Genomic DNA, 18,808 nt, shown 5'->3' on the forward strand with positions numbered 1-18,808 from the left:
CGTTTAGTAAATGACTAATATAGCATTAAATGAACTTTTAATTAATTGGAAGTAAATTGTTAGTTAATGATTATTACTGAGCATTTTGGTGAAAATATCGACCAGAGAGCACTGCCTCAGTGCTCTCTCTCTCTCTCTCTCTCTCTCTCTCTCTCTCTCTCTCTCTCTCTCTCTCTCTCTCTCTCTCTGTGCTCTCTCTCTCAGTGCTCTCTCTCTCAGTGCTCTCTCTCTCTCCTCTCTCTCTCTCTCAGTGCTCTCTCTCTCTCTCTCTCTCTCTCTCTCTCTCTCTCTCTCTCTCAGTGCTCGCTCTCTCTCTCTCTCTCTCTCTCTCTCTCTCTCTCTCTCTCTCTCTCTCTCTCTCTCTCTCTCTCTCTCAGTGCTCTCTCTCTCTCTCTCTCTCTCTCTCTCTCTCTCTCTCTCTCTCTCTCTCTCTCTCTCTCTCTCTCTCTCTCTCAGTGCTCTCTCTCTGTCTCTCTCTCAGTGCTCTCTCTCTCTCTCTCTCTCTCTCTCTCAGTGCTCTCTCTCTCTCTCTCAGTGCGCTCTCTCTCTCTCTCTCTCTCTCTCTCTCTCTCTCTCAGTGCTCTCTCTCTCAGTGCGCTCTATCTCTCTCTCTCTCTCAGTGCGCTCTCTCTCTCTCTCTCTCTCTCTCTCTCTCTCTCTCTCTCTCTCTCTCTCTCTCTCTCTCTCTCTCTCTCTCTCTCTCTCTCTCTCTCTCTCTCTCAGTGCTCTCTCTCTCTCTCTCAGTGCTCTCTCTCTCAGTGCTCTCTCTCTCTCTCTCTCTCTCAGTGCTCTCTCTCTCTCAGTGCTCTCTCTCTCTCAGTGCTCTCTCTCTCTCTCGCTCTCTCTCTCTCTCTCAGTGCGCTCTCTCTCTCTCTCTCTCTCTCGCTCGCTCTCTCTCTCTCAGTGCGCTCGCTCTCTCTCTCTCAGTGCGCTCGCTCTCTCTCTCTCAGTGCGCTCTCTCTCTCTCTCTCTCTCTCTCTCTCTCTCTCTCTCTCTCTCTCTCTCTCTCTCAGTGCTCTCTCTCTCTCTCTCAGTGCTCTCTCTCTCTCTCTCTCTCTCTCTCTCTCTCTCTCTCTCTCTCAGTGCTCTCTCTCTCTCTCTCTCTCTCTCTCTCTCTCTCTCTCTCTCTCTCTCTCTCTCTCTCTCTCTCTCTCTCTCTCTCTCTCTCTCTCTCTCTCTCTCTCTCTCTCTCTCTCTGCTCTCCCCTCTCAATGCTCTCCCCCTCTCAGTGCTCAGAGAGAGTACGTACTAACGTTTGCTAAAACAAATGACAGCTCTTTCAATGAAGCCACATAAATATTGTCATCTGATCATGTCCTCTCTAAACCTCAAGATGTTTGTAAGTGCTTCTGTAAGTGCTTTATGTGAATACTGTATGTTGCAGGAAGACTGATGATTTTGATTTTTTTGTAGAGACCCGCGATAGAAGGTCTAGAGCTCTATACGGGCTAACAGGAGGACACCAGAGTTGGATCAGTTATCTTTGCTAGCTATCAATCATCGTACAACTCACCCTCACCCCAACCCTGTGGTGCTCCCCCCCCCCCCCCCCCCCCCCCTGGTTCCCTTTCCAAGCATTCTAGCTTTCTCACACCTAGCTTGGTAGAATTATACCAGCATCAAAAGCGGGTGAGCAACTGGGTATGCCAGGGTCAGATGGGAATGAGGAAATCTGCGTGCATACGGTGACGCAAAAGTGTGTTGCTGTGATACACTATCACACAACACCGAAAACGCAGTCACCATGTAAACGAAAGGCACTTCAGATAAAATATTTGGTTGTTTTTACCCGCAAGCGTCCTCGTGTAAGCGGAGCCTAAATCTATCGGGTTATATCGTCAACATTTCTGGGTGTTCCTGTGGACCATGTGCATTTTGAAATCATCATCACTCTATTGGGATTAATAACAAACAATTCTGCATTTGGCATAGTACTTTTTCAGACAACATGCAGAATCTTTTCATCTACGAATTTAAACTTAATTGCCTGTTTTTTGCCAGCACACCCCCAAAGCCTTATTATGTGCAACTGTGTTGCCCCTAGCTGTTATCTGATTATTGAACTCCCCATAGGAGTTCATTATGACTATCTGTTCCTCTTGAGTGAAATATACTGCTCTTATTCTATCGAGTTTGTAAAGGTGAGTAAAATTATGCGATATACACCCCTTTTATGTGAACGCGCATTGACCCTAAAGCGGAAAACCTGGATTGACAAATCGAATCCTAAGTGAGCTTCGTAGTACCATTTAAGTCTGATTGCGAGTTTCGTTTGTCAATCCAGTTTTTCCCAAGAGCGCCTGGGTATGTTCAGCGAGGTTCGTAGTATACCCCACAGGTCTCCATTATCTTATCCAAACGGAGCCTTTGGATAGTTTAGCTCTAGCAGCAGAGACTTGGCCGTCAGCACCCCTTTCCCTGAGGTGAAGATGACAGATCCATTTGTCATCTTCACCATCTCTCTTTACCTCGATCTGTTACGTCAAGCAAGTGTAAACTGCTCTCATCATCGTATCACCCAGAAATGGAGGCAAAAAGAAAGACAAAGTGGAAGAGAATTTGATCAAGGAGAAGATGCAAGGGAGGGGAGAGGGACAACCTTGATGGCTGTAGGGGTGTTGAGGGGTGCACTGCTGGTCCAGTCCTACCTGGTACATGCAGATTAATTCAATCCTACTGTCATGAGCTCCCCTCTCAGTCATCTCATTCACCTTAGCTACCAGGGTTTTTCCACCGGCCCTCCCTTCTCCTCACCTGCCTGCCTGCCACTCTCCGATCATCAGTCCAACTCTCCTCACCTGTTTTGCGCTCAGCTGCCTCTGATCACTAATCAATCCGGTATATAGACTCCCCTCTCAGTTCACTCAGTGCCAGATTGTCCTATGTCATCCGTATTAGTCTCTCCAGCATTTTTTCCCGACTGATTCCCTGGTATCGACCCTGCCTGTCCCCGACCTGCCTGCTCTGTCTCTGTCCCGGGGATCGACCCTTCCTTCCGCCGCCAACAAACTTAGGTAGGCTACTTTCAATGTACATACTAAATTAAAGTTCTTATTTTGTAACACAGAAACGCTTTGTCCGTGAACTAGACTCTGGAACTGCATTCCGAAACAGTCTTGTCTGAGTCGAGAGGGTTGACTCGCGTGGGTCCCAAACGAAGCTTCAAACGTCACCCTCATAAACCGAGGCTTTGTTTGTCATTGGTCACTTGATTATTATGGGAACGACACAAGCCTCGACACAAGCTTCATCTGGAACTCCCCTTTTTGCTTGGTACGTGCTCCGAAGAGTCTTTTCATTTTGGCCATCACTACCAACAACGGATCTGCCTTTGCCAAGCACACCTGCCTGTTGTGCTGACTCCTGCAAGTTGACCCCATATCTTCAAACTGTCCATAAAGAACGTGTTAAATAAAGGTCATTACCGACTGTCTGCCTGCCTACGTGTGCTGCATTTGGGTCCTCTCCCGACCCCTTACACCTACGGGTCTTCGGGTCGGCTGGTCTTCAACCACAATCCTCGCACAGCCTTTGTGTCAGCCCTGTGAAGACATCATTCAATCGTTTCTTTGACATTTGTGCAGTATATTATTCACCTTTTAAATGTTAACTAAGGTTGCTAATTAAGTGTTGCTTTTATAAGTCATAGAAAAACATATCAAATAGAAAAAGGTCTTGGAAAATAAGCCTCATAAGCCAGCAATGGGAGCCAAACTTAAATTGATTCATAGCTTTAGCATTTACGGACGTTTTGCTGAGATACATCACTGATACAGTCTTATGCTACAAAGAAGTATTAAAAACAACAAACACCAACCCAATTACAACTGTGGTTTCAAAATGGTCCAGCACAGTTTTTTGTATAGGTGCCAGATATCTGTAAAGATAAAGACAGGCAGTTAATAATACAACAAATCTCTAAATATGTGTCTACATTGAAAACATTTTGACAATGACACAGGTCAAGGTCGTTTATACTGAATCTGCTTCGGTAGCTGTCTCCTCTACCTCAAATAAATCAACCCCTGATCCTTCCACCGTCAAACGGATCCTAGTTATCTTTGTAGCAGCTGAAATTATCGCAACCACTTTGGTTTAACCAAACTACAGTATTTACACCAAGAACATGGTCCATCCATTTTATCAGTACTCATAATACACACTGGCGCTCATTTATCAAACGAGCGTACGACAGAAAACGTGCGTAAAATGGACGTACGCTCATGCGATGAAATCTCAAGTCAGGTCTGAGCTCGTGTACGCAAGTTTTTTTGGCGCAACATACGGGTATTTCACTGATGAATAGTGCAGCAAAGTAGCCCATGTTGCACATCTGTATTAATTACTAAATAAATTGGAATTAGCCCAGCCGTTCAAACAATTAAAGTCAGGCCTAATTAAAAACAGTATAGCTATGAAAATAATTAGAATGTGACAGGTGAAATGTTTATTCAGCTGTCTATATAAACAGAAGATTTGCCAAATAAGTGGTCGAGTCTCAGCGATGGCAGATCTGGCTCTGTTAGAGGACCTCAACGCACGTCTAAGACGAGAGAGAGTTTTTCGAGACCGCGCCGATTTTTTTATGGAGAGTGATGAATGGCTCTTGAGCCGTTTTCGTCTCCCACGGCATCTCCTGATGGAGCTATGCAATGCTTTGGAGCCACAGTTAAGGCGAGAAACTAGGCGACCAAACGCAATACCTGTGCCAGTGCAGGTGTGCTCTACCTTGAGGTTTTTTGGCCACCGGGACCTTTCAGCGGGAGATCGGGGACAGGTCTGGTATTTCCCAGCCAAGTATTAGCCGAACCATGCCAGCAGTTTTGGCAGCTATAATGTCCCTCTCCGAATATTATATTAAATTCCCATATAATAACGATCAGCAAACTGGAATCAAACAGGATTTTTATGCTATTGCTAGGTTTCCAAATGTGATTGGTGCGGTTGAGTATACCCATGTGCGTATGAAGCCACCATCTATTAATGATTACACGTACATCAACCGCAAAAGCTACCATTCAGTTAATGTTCAGATTATTTGCGATGCCAGAATGTCAATCCTGAACATGGTAGCCCGATGGCCTGGGGGCACGCACGATTCTTTTATTTTCCAAAAAAGCAACGTTGGGCATCGTCTACATCAGGGCGCACTACATGGTCAGAGTCATCTCGGTGAGTTACGCTGCAGTCGCACTGCACCGGCCTCCTCCCGTTTCTTGCTTGGCCCGCTTCACAGCCGCAACACGTTTTTTGGTGCTGAGCTTCATGTCGGACCATTTTTTCTTCACCTTATTCGGAATAAAATAACTCTAATGCAATGCAAACAATAGCATATATGTGAAATGTTTTAAGCTGGATAACAGAAATTTTACATTTAATCTATTATTTAATTAATTTAATTAAATTTCTATGTTTGTTTGATAAATGAGGGCCACTCACACGAACCCCATCACTCACACTAACCCCATCACTCACACTAACCCCATCACTCACACTAACCCTCTCACTCACACTAACCCCATCACTCACACTAACCCTATCACTCACACTAACCCTCTCACTCACACTGACCCTCTCACTCACACTGACCCTCTCACTCACACTGACCCCATCACTCACACTAACCCCATCACTCACACTAACCCCATCACTCACACTAACCCCATCACTCAAACTAACCCCATTACTCACACTAACCCTCTCACTCACACTAACCCCATCACTCACACTAACCCTCTCACTCACACTAACCCCACTCACACTAACCCTCTCACTCACACTAACCCTATCACTCACACTAACCCTCTCACTCACACTAACCCCATCACTCACACTAACCCCATCACTCACACTAACCCCATCACTCATACAAACCCCATCACTCATACAAACCCCATCATTCACACTAACCCCATCATTCACACTAACCGTATCACTCACACTAACCCTCTCACTCACACTAACCCCATCACTCATACAAACCCCATCATTCACACTAACCCCATCATTCACACTAACCGTATCACTCACACTAACCCCATCACTCACACTCACACTAACCCTATCACTCACACTAACCCCATCACTCACACTAACCCCATCACTCAAACTAACCCCATTACTCACACTAACCCTCTCACTCACACTAACCCCATCACTCACACTAACCCTCTCACTCACACTAACCCCACTCACACTAACCCTCTCACTCACACTAACCCTATCACTCACACTTACCCTCTCACTCACACTAACCCCATCACTCACACTAACCCCATCACTCACACTAACCCCATCACTCATACAAACCCCATCACTCATACAAACCCCATCATTCACACTAACCCCATCATTCACACTAACCGTATCACTCACACTAACCCTCTCACTCACACTAACCCCATCACTCATACAAACCCCATCATTCACACTAACCCCATCATTCACACTAACCGTATCACTCACACTAACCCCATCACTCACACTCACACTAACCCTATCACTCACACTAACCCTATCACTCACATTGACCCCATCACTCACACTAACCCCATCACTCACACTAACCCCATCACTCACACTAACCCCATCATTCACACTAACCGTATCACTCACACTAACCCTCTCACTCACACTAACCCCATCACTCACACTCACACTAACCCTATCACTCACACTAACCCCATCACTCACATTGACCCCATCACTCACACTAACCCCATCATTCACACTAACCCCATCACTCACACTAACCCCATCATTCACACTAACCGTATCACTCACACTAACCCTCTCACTCACACTAACCCCATCACTCACACTCACACTAACCCTATCACTCACACTAACCCCATCACTCACACTAACCCCATCACTCACACTAACCCCATCACTCACACTAACCCCATCACTCACACTAACCCCATCACTCACACTAACCCCATCACTCAAACTCACACTAACCCCATCATTCACACTAACCGTATCACTCACACTAACCCTCTCACTCACACTAACCCCATCACTCACACTAACCCCATCACTCACACTAACCCCATCACTCACACTAACCCCATCACTCACACTAACCCCATCACTCACACTAACCCTCTCACTCACACTAACCCTATCACTCACATTGACCCCATCACTCACATTGACCCCATCACTCACACTGACCCCATCACTTACACTAACCCCATCACTCACACTAACCCCATCTCTCACACTAACCCCATCACTCACACTCACACTAACCCCATCATTCACACTAACCGTATCACTCACACTAACCCCATCACTCACACTAACCCTCTCACTCACACTAACCCTCTCACTCACACTGACCCCATCACTCACACTGACCCCATCACTCACACTAACCCCATCACTCACACTAACCCCATCATTCACACTAACCCTCTCACTCACACTAACCCTCTCACTCACACTAACCCCATCACTCACACTAACCCTCTCACTCACACTAACCCTCTCACTCACACTAACCCCATCACTCACACTGACCCCATCACTTACACTAACCCCATCACTCACACTAACCCCATCTCTCACACTAACCCCATCACTCACACTCACACTAACCCCATCATTCACACTAACCGTATCACTCACACTAACCCCATCACTCACACTAACCCTCTCACTCACACTAACCCTCTCACTCACACTGACCCCATCATTCACACTAACCCTCTCACTCACACTAACCCTCTCACTCACACTAACCCCATCACTCACACTAACCCCATCACTCACACTAACCCCATCACTCATACAAACCCCATCACTCATACAAACCCCATCATTCACACTAACCCCATCATTCACACTAACCGTATCACTCACACTAACCCTCTCACTCACACTAACCCCATCACTCATACAAACCCCATCATTCACACTAACCCCATCATTCACACTAACCGTATCACTCACACTAACCCCATCACTCACACTCACACTAACCCTATCACTCACACTAACCCTATCACTCACATTGACCCCATCACTCACACTAACCCCATCATTCACACTAACCCCATCACTCACACTAACCCCATCATTCACACTAACCGTATCACTCACACTAACCCTCTCACTCACACTAACCCCATCACTCACACTCACACTAACCCTATCACTCACACTAACCCCATCACTCACATTGACCCCATCACTCACACTAACCCCATCATTCACACTAACCCCATCACTCACACTAACCCCATCATTCACACTAACCGTATCACTCACACTAACCCTCTCACTCACACTAACCCCATCACTCACACTCACACTAACCCTATCACTCACACTAACCCCATCACTCACACTAACCCCATCACTCACACTAACCCCATCACTCACACTAACCCCATCACTCACACTAACCCCATCTCTCACACTAACCCCATCACTCAAACTCACACTAACCCCATCATTCACACTAACCGTATCACTCACACTAACCCTCTCACTCACACTAACCCCATCACTCACACTAACCCCATCTCTCACACTAACCCCATCACTCACACTAACCCCATCACTCACACTAACCCCATCACTCACACTAACCCTCTCACTCACACTAACCCTATCACTCACATTGACCCCATCACTCACATTGACCCCATCACTCACACTGACCCCATCACTTACACTAACCCCATCACTCACACTAACCCCATCTCTCACACTAACCCCATCACTCACACTCACACTAACCCCATCATTCACACTAACCGTATCACTCACACTAACCCCATCACTCACACTAACCCTCTCACTCACACTAACCCTCTCACTCACACTGACCCCATCACTCACACTGACCCCATCACTCACACTAACCCCATCACTCACACTAACCCCATCATTCACACTAACCCTCTCACTCACACTAACCCTCTCACTCACACTAACCCCATCACTCACACTAACCCTCTCAGTCACACTAACCCTCTCACTCACACTAACCCCATCATTCACACTAACCCCATCACTCACACTAACCCCATCTCTCACACTGACCCCATCACTCACACTGACCCCATCACTCACACTGACCCCATCACTCACACTAACCCCATCACTCACACTAACCCCATCACTCACACTAACCCCATCACTCACACTAACCCCATCACTCACACTAACCCCATCACTCACACTAACCCTCTCACTCACACTAACCCCATCATTCACACTAACCCCATCACTCACACTAACCCCATCACTCACACTAACCCCATCACTCATACTAACCCTCTCACTCATACTAACCCTCTCACTCACACTAACCCCATCACTCACACTCACACTAACCCTATCACTCACACTGACCCCATCACTCACACTGACCCCATCACTCACACTAACCCCATCTCTCACACTAACCCTCTCACTCACACTAACCCCATCACTCACACTAACCCCATCACTTACACTAACCCTCTAGCTTGGTGTTTTTCCAGCACTCTCCAGACAGAATGTTTGGGCTGGGAGAAAGTATGTCACACCATTATTGAAGACCACCTATGGAGCAGATGATCGAACCGAGGCAGGGGTCCAACAACAACACATGGGGAGTGAAACAGAGATAGGCAGAGAGAGAGAGAATGTAACCTAGCAGAGTTGGCCAGAAGCCAAACAAAAACAAGAGCCCACCAGCATCGACAAGGGCTTGACCATTGTGACCCAAATGACAACCCGTATAATCCTTCATGATTGATGAATGTATGTTAATACGTGGTAAGCAATCGGGATGTTGATAAACTGAGGCATGATTCTACATTGCACACTGTTCTACATTGTTCAGATTTGATGCAGTGCAAGGCAGAAGCAACATCTTGTTAATTTGGCAGTAACCTTGTCACGCTGGGATGAGATCACATCAAATGTATCCAAAAGATTTGTATGGGATTATGTGAAGCAGCACTAGCACCAGCAACTGCCTCTGCAATCAAGGAAAGGCAGAAGTGAGGTTAAATATAACCAGAGTAATCCCTGAACAAAGGGGTCCCTAATGAGACGCCCAACGCAGGGCTGGATGCCAGAGACAGAGAGGGAGACGACAGGGCAAGAAACAAAGACAGAGAGTGAGCTCAAGAGAGACCCACAGACTGACAGAGATATGGTTAGAGGAATGTAGTTGGCAAAATAACCGAATTCTGCTGCCATTAATCTAGAAACCTAAGCAGGTCGACTGACCATGGCATGCCAAAGCCCTGTGACCGTTGCCCTCTCGATGACAAATGCTGCATCCCTTTAGCGTCAACCATCTGCCACCTTCATCCAACGCTCATCAAACCATTCCGATCCGCATGTGTAGTGTGAGCAGTGCAGCAATAGGATTCCTTTCAAAGTACATGCTCGAATGACAAGGAACAAGCTAGAGCCATCGATGTGAATGGTAGACTCCCACCGGTTCGATTAAGATCAACAACATGAATTATTATAAAGGTCAAAGCGGTGTTGACGTTGGCGCTGAGCCCAGACCAGGCTAAGTGGTCCAGACAGTGGGCTGTGACCTTTCCTCTCCAGCAGAACAACATGTCCTCCCGTCCCTCTATGTCCCACGCCTTCAACCCGCTCTAGGGAGGTCTGAAGGTTCTGGCACAGGTCAAGGTCATAACAAAAAGTCGTACTGCATGGTGACAGGATTAAAACAAACACACAAACACACACACACACACTTGCATCAGAAGTCTGAGATGAAGAGACGAGATGTCATGTGTTGGGTCACTTGTGACTGTTAATATTGGAAGCTCCATTAATGCACCATACTTTGTGACAATGGGATACTGGAGTGCGTATCATGAGAATTAGCACATTGCAGAGAACAGTTTTTTTCAGTCGCCTGGTTTTGGGGATGTCTTACTGATTTATATTCATTCGTTGTGCTTGTCTATTGTTAAGTTAAGTTATTGTGCATTGCTAATAAGAAGGTAGCGCTAGCTGGCCAGTGTTGCGGAAAGGGCAGAAAGAGGAAACAAGAGCAAACAAGAACACATTAGGCGATTTTAGAGTGGGCAGAATACAATGGACTATAATTACAAACAGAGTAAACCTAACCCAACGCATCCATATAACATTTCAATCGATTTCTAAATACATACATAGATAATATGCGGTCAGTGAGTCAAATACCGCGTATATGACGGGACTAATTGACATAAAGCACAGTGTAAATGAGCAGGACTGCATCACGTCACAAGTCCTGCATGCGATCTCAAGGCAACAGGAACTGCATGTTCGCGTGGCAGGATTGAATCACACCAAAACGGCGCCAATACCCTGCTATATATAATTAATCTCACCCCTGTGTGTGGTCTGCCAGTCTGCTCAACTCACTAATGTGACTGTATGTCGCACGAGCAGAGAGGGTAAGCCTGCCAATGGATGTGTCTGAGTGTGTGAGTGTAGGTGTAACCTTAGACACCAGAGAACTGATTAACAGGAGAGGGGACTGACCACCATGGGAAGCGATTTGCCTTCTGTGTGTGGGTGTGTGTTTGTGTGTTCAAATACCTCGCAACAGGTTAAATAAACTATGGTGGACTTCAGTTATCAACACTTCACTCCATACACGTTTTCTGATCCTCAGACAAGGCACACAGCTTTACAATGTCTCCAAGTCTTTAAAGGTAAACAATCCCTTGACATTTGGACTTTTACAAACAAACTTTACTCTCTAAACAGGCTGCCTGCTTGGACAACAAATGTTGCTCGGTAACATTTGAGCTCCTAGAATGTAGGGATGAGGAGTCACTTTCTCCACAGCGCTTGAATTGTGTTCACTCCAGTTCTGATGAACTAATCCCTAATGATAGACTAGCGACTGTCAGCAGCTCTCCGATTGGACCACAGCCCGGGGGTCTGGGTCAGAAGGGAGGGAGAAGGGCTGCAAGGAGCACTGCTGAAGGGTCAGGGGGAGGTCAAGACCGCAATGGCTCAGGGCATGAGAGGCAGCACAATGATTACATAATGCGTTCAATGATTATATTTGAGATCATATGCGGATGACATTATGGCAAGTGGCACAAGTTCAAAATCCGGGAATTCTAGCATTAGTTTGAAACCAGGGCACTCATAAACCTACCAGTGCCCCTCTGTTTTGGCTAGCAAGCCTGAGTGGAGCTAATCACTCAATTTTTTTTCAATTTTTTTCACCCAATTCACTGATGTTGCTGGTAGTTTTATTAACCCATTTAAACGCATAAAACCACAATGATTCATAATGCAATGTGATAAATGACATAGAGGAGTACCGTTGATGCGTCCTAACTTTTCCGGATATTTATATCGCTAGGATGACCCGGGATGAGACTGGAGAACGTTGTCTTGATGTAATTTGTATTCATAGCAGGTTAAATAAATGGAGTTAAAAGAGGACACAAATAATAAACTGATAACTTGGATGATTTACCATTTGTAACATAAAACCCCCTTAGGGTTGGATGCTTCCTATAGCAATTAGGTAATGGCGCCAATATGAGAAGTGCCCTTTTTCGGAGGAAGATAGTTATAGTGTGTGCGAGTGTGTGTTCTACACTCTGTGTGACCTATACAGTCAAACAGTCACCAGGCACACCTACTGATAATCATGTAGCCTTTATCTTACGCCCCGCTGGCCCGAGTCATAATCCTAGCCTAACACTCTTTTTTGGTGCAGCTCTTTGGTCAGCATGGCATTTACCCCAATGTAATTCTCACATGTCAGCCAAAGGTTGAAACTTGAAACGGGAGAAGGAAGCCTTCTGGATGCGTCACATTTTTTTCCCCTAAACAAAAATGTGTCACTGAGATCTATTTTGCAAGAGCGCCAAACTAATGACCGTACAGGCTACCTAAACAAACACATATATATATTCATAACAAATCACATCTAGGACCATTTAGAGACACAGATGCATCCCCCAAACATTGCCAGAACGATCCATTATATATTATTATTATTATTATGAGCTAAGGACATATCAACTCAACAATATGCATCATCAACGAAGCTACAAGCAGTGTTTGGAGGAAACCGGGCAACAGTTCACTAATTATAGAACAGTGTTTTTGATGTAAATATCTCCATGAAGGCATTCAAAAAGGTCAGAAGGGCGTTGCGACACTGCGTGAAAGGAGCCGATAATTACCCTCTCCCCCTCAGATAGAGTGAGCCCCGAACAAGCCCCCTACTGTCTGGACTAGAGCTTGTTCTGGCAGCAGTGTGTGGGTTGCTTAGTCTCTACTCTCACGGACCAAGCGGACAATGCATCCCATTGGTCCCACAGAGAAAAAGCAAACAGCCGGAGGTCACATGCTGCCCTTTTACATGTTGGCTGGACTCCAGTGATGTAGCACTTCTGGTTTGTTTTGCGATTGACTGCTGTGTTTACAGGAAATATTGACACAAAAGGTTTATTACTCTATTAGCATTAATTGAAGATGACCAGACAAAGCCTTTAGACAGATCAGTTTAAGGGTTGTTGTGGCAAAATAATCCTTAAAGGAAATTATACATTTCCAAATCACCTCAGGGGATTAAGGTTATAGATTGGCTATTGTTTGAATATTAATATAATCTTATTTTCTGACTAGACACCCACCCAACCACTAAGCAGCTGTCGATTGACCGATGACGATGGAGGTGAATTACTCTTAATCTAGTTATAATGTCATCTATCTTTTCTGTCTTTGTCGAGTCACTGACACAGCACTACAATTAAGCAGGCTCAGTATGGCAGAACAGGACATTAAGGAGGAGAGAATTTGTTCTTGTAGAAGTCAACACTTCCCCCAGTTATGCAACCCTTGGAGTGTTGTTGCTTGTTTACTGGTCTGCCTGTGAGACCTGCTTTGAACTGAACTGGAACGCAACTCAATGCAGCCCCCGTTAATAAGAGAACAAAAGCCTTGGCTGTCCTGACCAGAGCTCACACCGTGTGCATATCAGCATGCATTGGCCAGTTTCGCAGGTGAATTTATTGAGCATCTAGCAATAAAAGCTGAAAACTCTGGAGAAAACCTTTTGTTACTGAATCATGTTAAGATGTACGCTCAAACACACATGTACACACATGGACGTTTGCTCACACACAAACTCACACACACTCTATCTTGCTCTTCTTGCCTGTGTCAACTTTTTCTACCTTTGAAATGTGTTCATTATCACAGCATTGCTTGGCTACCACACCATCACAGAGAGCCCTGGGCCATTCACTCAGGTTTCAATGGAGATGACGCAAATCCATGACTGATGAGGGGGCCTTGAGCCAAGATCTGCACTCCTGTCCCACAGCTTTCACCCAGAGGAGGTCTGGCAAACAGTAAACAGGAATCAACCACTCACGAAGAGGCTGAACCAGCCTTCCAGTCATATGATATAGGCTTTATCCATACAAAACTAGATGTATATGATGTATTCATAAAGAATATCAGATAAAAAGATTTAAAAAGTAAAAAGATTTGTATAAAATCATGGGTAATATTGTTACTTAAATCTTATTGTAGAGACCCAGGGACTCTTTAAGAATTTGTGTGTTATGTGTTTACTAATGTATATTGTTGTCTGTTATCCCAGTTGTTCCATGTGCATGTATTGGAATGTTCTACCTGTCAATCAGTGGGTGGCGAATCACCAGGACAGCTGGGGGAGGGGCTTGGGAGAACAGAAGGCGCTACGTGAATGGGGGGGGGGGGGGGGGGGTCAAAGTATAACACTTTGAATAAGAATAATAAGTCAAAGTTCGATCAAACTAATAATCAATATATTTCCTTTTAGACCATTTCCGTTCAGGAAACGGTCATACTCGGGGGGCCAGGAGGGGACGTGGCCCCCCCTGGCCCATGTGGGTACGCCCCTACTCAACAGCCTAAGTTCCGAGTTGTCGGGCTCCAGAGCAGAGGCCTGTTTCAGGTAGCTGGTTTTGTATGAAGGTATTATTGTAGCAAAAGTCTTTAGCACCTGTAACTGCAGAATTTGAATGCGTACACTAAAGTCACAGTAAATTTGAAGTCGTATATATTTATTTTGCATGTGTACTCTAAAGTCACAAATGTGTAACAGTACATTTGTAGTCGTAAAAAAAAAAATATATATTTTTTATACCATTGTAAACACAAAATAGGGTCTACGAGTACGCTAATCTGTGTTACAGGTGCACAAATCCTTTTGCTACAATTATTGCAGCGCAGTTGGTGCAAAACACATTCGCACACCCGTGTTTCATAATCTGAGAACATGCCCAAAAGGTGTGCATTCGTAAAACCAAATTTGAACAAATGCATCAGAAGTTGCACATCTGTGAACGCTATGTTAATTCAGCATTTTAATGAGCGAGCACAAAACCATTTTACAACTGCTCGAATCTGCTCCTGCAAGTCTCAGCTGTGGGGTTTTTTGCAGGTTGTTTTGCAACACCCCTAGGTGGTAAATGTGTAGCAAAAGTATTCGTATCCGTAGATGACAGAGCGTCCGTGAGCGGGACAAAATAGTCCCGCCCATAATTTCCTAATCCAATGAAAATCGCCGGCAGGGATTAGATTAGATTAAATTAGTTTCTTGACTTGCATGCAAGTCAAGAAACTAATTTTAAGAATGCAAGGCAGAAAAGACCCTGGTACTGCTTTTAACCAGATGCTGTTCTTCTCTACATGCACATGCTCAGCATAATCGTCTGCATTGTTCACTGAAGTAAAACCCTTTGAGTAAACTGTTCAACAAAATAACTTGTCCCACCACAGCCCGTGTTCTAATAAAGACAATCTACTTACTACTCTAGGATTTCTTTATTTCCTGAAAATACAGTAGAGCAGGGAACAGTATCCCAGTTTGCACCTCACTCACCTTTAACTTATGTTCCAAAATGTGGATCTCCAAAGCATCCTTTTGCATCTTTTGAATTGTTACAATTGCATGGAGGTTGGTGAGGGCATCTGGTTCAAGTAGGGCGATGACGCCATCAGTAACTGGAAGAAGATGATTAGACAGTGAAATTATTACTTGAGCGCAGCCGCAGAATATTGCCCCATCTAATTTGCAACATGCTGGGTTGCGTGTACATATTTAATTATTTTGAATAACCAACCTCTTATAAAGGCACTTCTATCCTGGGGGGTGGGGGGGGGATCAGAGGAGCTCCCCCCAGGGATGCCCTCAGCCACATGACGCATACTCTGTTGTCTGAGGGCCATCTCCTCAGCCTCTGTGAGGGCTGCAGAGGTGGACCCCCTCCAGTCTTCCGGGCCTCTGCTTTTTTTCGATTTGCTAACATAGAGGAAAATGTTACCCTAATATTCAGTAAGCGCTATTTTGAAGACTATATATATATATATATATATATATATATATATATATCCAATATTTAATAGGATTTAGATATATTAGAAGGCTACACCTAGGCAAAATGCATTATATATATATATATATATATATATATATAATGCATTTTGCCTAGGTGTAGCCTTCTAATATATCTAAATCCTATTAAATATTGGCAGTGTTGGGGGTGGCTGGGAAATGTAATACTTACATTTACTGCTTAAATATAGGCCCATCACATGTTGAATATAGCTGTTAAATTAGGTACAGCAGGCAAAACAGCACAATTGATTTGATTTCAATTCAACATTAGTTTACCTGTTTGAACTATATTTTTGTACTTCATCTTCATTTGCCGCCAAGTCCTCTTGGGGCAATTCTGGGTTGCGTAAATTGACACACACACATACACACAATTTACATATTGATTAAGTGGAAGATATTAAACTTTCCTCTTATTTTATTTTATTTTACCAATTTATTTTACTCACGCATTGACTTGTTCAGCTATTTCAGGCCAAGCTCTCTCTGGGTAACTGCTCGGCATACGCGTTCATTAGAATTTCCAATTCCGTGGGAGAAAGTAAGTGGATCTACGCTTTTGGTCCATGTTTGATCATGTTATCAGAGATCCATTGATGATGGCTCTTTATAGTCAACAGGCACGCCCTCAACCCAGAGTGAACATACTCAGAGTTGATTAACCCAACGCTGATCACCTGTTCTGAAACCGAAAACACAGAGTTTCTTTTCAACCCTGAACTCTGAGTCAACCAACTCGGAGCGCAGGATTAAACTCAAGAGTTAAACCAGCTACCTGAAACAGGCCTCAGCACACCCAGGCCTCCCTGGTGCCCAGGCTGACCGAGGTGGCCTCTGGTCGGCCTGGGTGGTGGATAGGGTCGGTACCCCTGGTCCTATTTATTTCTTGGGAAGGGTGGATCACGTGCAGGCTTTTTATTTATATATATATATATATATATATATATATATATATATATATATATATATATAGAGAGAGAGAGAGAGAGAGAGAGAGAGAGAGAGAGAGAGAGAGAGAGAGAGAGAGAGAGAGAGAGAGAGAGAGAGAGAGAGAGAGAGAGAGTCTGAGGCCTAAAATGCTCTCAAGGAAATATTAATTACACTCTGGTTATACTAGTGTCTGACATCATGGACTGCAAACATCTTAAAACAGTTAATAATCTTGACAATAATGACAGAGCCCATCATTACACACAATTATTTTGAATCATCATGAAAATAATCAGTGTGATTAGTATGTTCCACCATGTTTACTACCACACATTGGGCCAAACAACGAGGAGCCCTCCTCTTTCTCCCCGTCATATGCTAGGGGTGCTCCATCGCCGAGGCCTTTGTGGGCTGCCCTGATATTAAGGCACATAAGTGTGGTGCTAATATGTGCCAATATGTTTTACTTTACATTACCTCAGATGGTGTGGTCGATATCTGCTCATTGAGTCAAACACACCAGCCAACGCACACCAGCCAATCACGTAGCGCCTTCATCTGCCAATCAATCTCATAAATATCATGAATATTTATGAGATTCCCCGATTTATCCTACGAAAAAAAACAGCTTACAGTGGCCAGGTTTGTACTAATAAATACTCGTACAGTACTAATGACTGGACCTTCCCATGTCACTGTAGTAGTTGGGGAATTGTATCTCCGTTCTGTCCCCTAGGTGGCAGCAATGCATAGGTGAAGCACTGGGTAGTTTAGTGTGGTAGTAGACAGTTGAATGTCATACTCATTGTACGGACTAGTGTTCAGTAAAAGCCAACCTAAAGATTATAAAGCTATCGGTCCATTCTTTAGGATAGAGGATATTACACATTCACCGGCGACATCATTACTATATGACTTAGCTACAGCAGAGAATGTCTAATATGAGGAGAATGGGCACTCGCTGGTTAGTTCCGGTTTTCTGGACTGGTTGCAGTAATAATCTCTGTCTACGCGGGGCGCTCGCAGGCGAGTCCAGATTGAATGGGAGCCTATGGGGTTTTATCCTCAGAATCCACTTTTCTCACGATGTAATTTTTTGTCAAGTAATTTGAAAGTTGCGTTCAAAAGGAGGGGCTAAGATAATAAACTTAGCTGAATATTGCATTTTTTAAGGTCACGTATCTTTTCTAAAAAGGCGTTAAAAACATCCGATGACGTCACACATTATCATGCTGTCAGAGGTACTGCTTTACGGCAGTTTCTTAAAGGCCCAAGCCGTTTCTCACATAAGATGTGTTCGAAATCGTTCCCTATCATGGATGTAGTGCACTAAATAGGGTGCACGCCATTTTGTAGGGTGTTCGAATTCTCAGTGGTCCACTATATAGGGCACTATATAGTGAACTTAAAATAGGGTACATACGATGTTCCCTACATGTTACTCCCGTATACCACAATGCAATGCGGTTGTATTTTTCCAGGGGAGAAGAAGAAGCT

At 44.6% G+C, this 18,808-nt stretch overlaps 1 long non-coding RNA gene across 1 annotated transcript; it reads right to left on the minus strand.

The window, feature by feature from the left end:
• Window positions 1–1,127: 1,127 nt before the first annotated feature.
• Window positions 1,128–15,926, minus strand: LOC115553347 (uncharacterized). Its single transcript, XR_003978448.1, has 3 exons — window positions 15,866–15,926; window positions 3,818–3,877; window positions 1,128–3,542 (listed from the first exon to the last, which is right to left on the minus strand). It is a non-coding gene; the product is annotated as an uncharacterized LOC115553347 (long non-coding RNA).
• Between the last annotated feature and the right edge of the window lie 2,882 nt (window positions 15,927–18,808).

The sequence above is a fragment of the Gadus morhua genome, chromosome 1 (genome assembly GCF_902167405.1).
Source record: "Gadus morhua chromosome 1, gadMor3.0, whole genome shotgun sequence".
NCBI lineage: Eukaryota > Metazoa > Chordata > Actinopteri > Gadiformes > Gadidae > Gadus > Gadus morhua.